Consider the following 6,000-nt stretch of genomic DNA (forward strand, 5'->3'; position numbering starts at 1 on the left):
ATGCCCACAGTGGTTTCTCCGAGTGCTTCAGTTTCTCCCCATTTAAATAATAATAAAAACACCCCCAGAGTACATCTTATCCGGCAGGCTGCCAGTGCTTTAGTGTTCACTGTTCACACATGCCCACAGTGGTTTTCTCCGGTGCTTCGGTTTCTCCACATTCAAATGAACAAAAAAACTCCCCCAGAGTAACAACAACCTGGATGTGATGCACAATTCACTGTGGCCTTGCAACAACAGTAAGGTCACAGTGTCGCTTGGTTTTCCCGAGAGCTTCCGTTTCTCCACAGATTTTGATTCTGAAAAAATACACATAAAATAAAAAAATATTTCTGTCTTAAATATTCATTTTTTTTATATTTATATAATATATTTATATTTATTATTTTTATATTCAAGTTCTGATGATTGAAAAACAACAGTAAATTAAGGCTATAGTGATTGATACCTCTGTTAGACATCCAGATTTTTTTAGCATGAACATATTTGGGGTTTCCTGAATATCAGCAAGTTTATGAAATTAGGTGTCAGATAAGATAACATATGATGGACTTGAATGATCCCACATCTGGGAAATTCACTTTTCGCAGTAGCTCATTGCTCAGGGTGGCCTCAGTGTGACATCGAGCCACCAACAAAGCCCTGGACTGAAAACTGGTGAAAAAACAGTTTGAACCAGTGTTATTTTGTCACCCATTTTTCAATTTAGTCTTAGTCTTGTGTCAAGTTCATTCTTAGTCTTAGTCACTTTTAGTCTTTCACAAATCATTTTTGTTCGTCATATTTTAGTCGACTAAAAGTCTCAAAACTTTAGTCTAGTTTTAGTCAGACGTGAACACAGGGTGTTTGAGTCCAGTTTTAGTCCTTTTCTATTTATTTTGGGAATATTTTTTTTGTTTATTATTCCAGTTCTTGTGTTCCTCAGCTAACATATTGATTAAATGTCTTGATTGAATTGAATTGAATGAATTCATCTTCAATGCAACTTTGAGTGTCTTGTCCGTTGTTTCAATACACACTTAATATCACTTGATTTCATATTTTTATCTACTAATAGCAGGTACACCCTATTATGACATGTTCTGTCATCTTCTACATGCAATTGTTAAATTTCAATATAAATAAATTGATTTTATGCCAGTTGCATCTACTAAAATGTTCAAATTAAGATGAGTCCATCACGTTTAGTGTTTAGCACAAATGGGGAGGCTAGACTCATTCTTGACTGTTATGCACATTTTAATAACATCGGGCTGCAAATGGGTTCGGGCTCTACAAAGCTGCAGGTGTCAATGCCTGACTCGATGGAGATCATCTTTGCTAACCTCCTCCTCCTCCCCACTTCCTTTATAGCAGGGATGTCCAAGTACGGCCCGGGGGCCAATCACTGCCGAGTCAGATTTCAGCCCAAAGCTTCATTTTTATAATATATTATTATGGCCTGCCTAGGATTGTCAGATACTGTATGGCTGCCAGATTTGGCTTTTTTGGTTGACACAACAAAGAATTTGAACCTTTAAGGACATAGCTGGTGTTATATTCTGTGATTGACACATATACAAATTATTTAGGAGAGAGCGATATATGATGTCACATTGCAACGTAATAATACGTAAATGCACTGATTATAACTTAAGGCTCACGATAAAATTGTCTTTGTAACTCGCATTAGACCTGACAGCTAAATTAATGTAAAAGAGCAAGAGTAAGAATTGTTAGGATTTATCATTACTCAAAAAAAGACAAAAAAAAAAAAACAAAAACCATAAACAACAAAAAAAAAATACAAAAATACCAAAAAAAGTGGCAAAGGCTACCCTACCTTTTCTGAAAGCCTAAATTTCAGCTTTTTCATGATGTATGATGGCCATCTGACAAGAGTAGCTGTTTGAGTTATCACACACTAATGTAAGCTAAGGCTGAGAAACTAATGCGTATAAATTAAGCAGACACTGATATAGCTGAAAAGTCTATATTGGACATATTGGAATATTTTATTGTTTGGTTATGTTGCATCATTTTAAAGGGGAGACTCTGAGCTTTCATTTAAATCCTTTTGTGAACATTTTGGATAAGTACAGCCAACCCTGGAGCTCTTCAAACTTTCAATCACACACATTTTCCTGCCATTTCGCCTATGTCATCTTTTGTCTTTTAATTCTGTGGCACCAGGGAGCATCAGAGAAACAAAATCCAAACACTGAAATATGCATGACCTCACGGATTAGAAAATGTATCATTTACCTATATTATCTGATTTGGAGGGGAGATTTTCAGTCTTATATCAGACATGCCGTTTTTCAATGACAGAAACAGTAGTGTACTACGTGGTCCCTCGTGTATCGCGGGGATACGTTCTAAAAATAACCCGCAATAAACAAAATCCGCGAAGTAATCAGCTCTTTTTTTTACATTTTATACATGTTTTAAGGCTGTAAAACCCCTAACCACACTTTTATACACACTTTCTCAGGCAGGCATTAACATTTTCTCACATTTCTCTCTTATTTAAACACTCTCAAAGTTAGAACTTTTGCAGATATAACAAAAATAAGTACAATACTGTATTAGTAAATGAAACCAAAGATCAAAACTGTTTTCAAGCCCAAACTTTTTAAACAAATTTTATTTTAATGATCAGAAAAAAAAAAGCATTGCAAATTGCACCAAAAAATCCGCGAAACAGTGAGGCCACGTAAGGTGGACCGCGTTCGATTCCCGCATCGGACGGCCCCTTGCTGCGTGTCATTCCTCCTCTCTCTGCCCCTGCTTCCTGTCTATCTTCAGCTGTCCTATGATTAAAAAGTCCTAAAGGCCAAAAAAAATTAATAAAAAAAAATAATAATAATGCCTTGTTCTCGGGCGAGAAAATACTGGTAAATAGGGTTAAAAAAAATCTATCACCACAAAACTTTCCTAGTTTATCACAGACATTAAGACAAGTATTGCTTGTATTGCAGACTTGAATCTGGACTTGGAAAATCCACCCTGATCAACAGCCTATTCCTCACTGACCTTTACCCCGAGAGGGTCATCCCTGGAGCAGCAGGTAAAAACACACATGCACCTAATAACTAAGCTGTTTGTGTAACAATGGACCCATTTAACAAAACTCTTGGGCTGACTCTGTCCTTGACATGTCATGTTGTTTTTTCTTCTTACAGAAAGATTGAAGGACGGTTATGATCGAGCGTCGACAGTAGAAATTGAGGAGCGAGGAGTGAAGCTCCGTCTCCACTGTGGTAGGACACACCAAGATATGGAGGACGCCATCAACAGCCAAGACTGGTATGAAAATCTTTTTCAGGGTGTATCTTGATTAGCGGTGAAGTATTTTTAAATTGAATGACCCAAAGTCTGTCCTGTGATCTCGAACCCCTCAGACAGTTGTTCAAATGTTTTAAATCTTAGAGAATTTCATCTGCGCATATACTCTGTGTTTGATATGGTGTTTATTTCTCTCATCCCGTTTCCAGCACCATCATTAGCTACATGATGACCAGTTCGAGCGCTACCTCCACGACGAGAGCGGCCTAAATCGTAGACACATTGTCGACAACAGAGTTCACTGCTGCTTCTATTTCATCTCCCCACTGGGCCATGGGTGAGTCCTGCAGTACATCCTCGCGCACATATACAGCCGCTTTTCAGTTAGTGCAAGTTGTGTCATAAATACTTGAATTTCTTTGTCTCTCTTTGACCCCATGCCTGCCTCGTTTATTGTAAAATGACACGGACTTTTGACTAAATATCATAGGCATTTGACACTGACAGCATTAATGATTGTTAAATTGTTGTTGTTTTTTCATCCTGTACGTGTTGTATTTTTCAGAGCTATTCTGAAAGAAATGGGGCTGACGGGTGTGGTGAACCCTGCCCGGGCGGGCAAAAAGTGGGAAAACCTAAAAAAAACATACACGGTTAGGATGCATCATAATTAACTACAGCTCTATTTTGTGAAAGCATAGATGAGAGTACAGTGACTTTAACCTTTGTATATTTTCTTTGCCATGTTTAGCATTATTAAACAAAACACTACAGTAATATCACATCAAATATGTGTGTATTGCAATGTGTGCGACGTGAGTTGGGAGAAAGCCACCAACATGAGTGGCACTGATGTCAGGGGAGTCCTGGACCGTTGATCGCGGGATGGCAAATGCTCTGGACACGACGCGGTATGATGTTACGCAAGCCCAAACTTTTTAAACAAATTTTATTTTAATGATCAGTCTGACTGCAAACATACAGCACTTCAGAGTCACACTTCTAGCGACTGAACATTTATGTAAATCTGGCTAGCCGAACGCATTTTGTACGGGACTCCCTTAGCTAATCAGGATGCTGAACACAATGCGCATTTGTAGTGTACAGTATGCTGTAAAAAAAAAAAAGCATGCAAAATTACACCAAAAAAATCTGCGAACAGTGAGGCCACGTAAGGTGGACCGTGTTCGATTCCCGCATCGGCGCCCCTTGGCTGCTGTCATTCCTCCTCTCTCTGCCCCCTGCTTCCTGTCTATCTTCAGCTGTCCTCATGATTAAAAAGTCATAAAGGCCAAAAAATATAATACAAAAAATAATATTAATGCCTTGTTCTCGGGCGAGAAAATACTGGTAAATAGGGTTAAAAAAAATCTATCTATCACCACAAAACTTTCCTAGTTTATCACAGACATTAAGACAAGTATTGCTTGTTTGCAGACTTTCTTAAAAAGTAATGGCTAAATAGCAAATGAGGCTTAATTTACTAAAATAGGCGCTAGTTTGGAAGAAATGTTGACTTGTATATATGGATTGAGGCTACTTAAAAGTTATCATTGCGGTTTAAAGCAGTTTAACATATAATAGTAGCCAGCAAAAAATAAAATGTATAAATAATGAGCCTTGTAATGTAAAAATAAAAACAAAAAGTGAATAAAACAGAATACAACTATGGCAGAAAATGTTTTAGATTTGTTTTTTTCTCGATCAAAAACCTTTCTTTCGTGACATGTCAATGATGCTGACTATAGAATAGGTGGGTTGCAGTTACGTCATCACGGGAGCGCGCGAATTTGAATGGTGCCAAATGGTGGCAAGCCCATTGATATCACGTGTTTCCGCCTTACAACAAAACAATGCCTCAATTTGTGCAGTTTACCGTTGGCTGTTCCAATCGTTCTGTTAACCGGAGAAGGGAAAGGGTTGTTACTACCTGAGACCTAAGGTCATCGTCATAGAGGTGAAAAATGGCTAAAAATAGCCGAACACGACGTAAACAGTGGATAGCTAATCTTCGTTTAAAGACTAAGGGAGCTGAAACTGCTTATGCTCGTGTCTGCGGCGACCACTTTGTTAAAGGTATGTGTAAAAAAATCTAACAGCTTTGTAGTAGCCTAGCGCAGTGGGAGTATTATGTTGTTAAATGTCATACCAATGCCAACAGTAATGTATATTATACGGGCTACGTTTGGACTTTGCCTTGAAGGCCGCCCCAGCGCGTTGTTAGCTACTGAGTCAATGGACTGGGCTCCGACGGTCAACCTGGGTTACGAGTCCGGAGGCACAGAGCTAAAGTCATCGTCATCTGTGAGACGAGACGAGGAAATGAGGCAAAGTGGTCGCCGCAGACACGAGCATAAGCAGTTTCAGCTCCCTTAGTCTTTAAACGAAGATTAGCTATCCACTTTTTACGTCGTTGTTCGGACAGTTTATTCCATTTTTCACCTCTATGGACGATTACCTTAGGTACTCGGTAGTAACCCTTTCCCTTCTCTCGGTTAGACCGATTGGAACAGCCAAAAACTGCACAAAATTGAGGCATTGTGGAAGCTGAAAACACTGTGATATCAATGGGCTGTGCCACCAGTTGTCCACCACTTAAGGTTCGCGCGCAGACGTGACGTAACGTGCAACCCACCTATTGTTGACTCCTCCCAATTAAAGGGGTGTGGCTCACAAGTCTATTGGCTAATAATTCAAAATCGAATATAAAGACGGTTCTTCTGTGCCGAGCTC

This window comes from Larimichthys crocea, chromosome XII (genome assembly GCF_000972845.2).
Source record: "Larimichthys crocea isolate SSNF chromosome XII, L_crocea_2.0, whole genome shotgun sequence".
Taxonomy (NCBI): Eukaryota; Metazoa; Chordata; class Actinopteri; family Sciaenidae; genus Larimichthys; species Larimichthys crocea.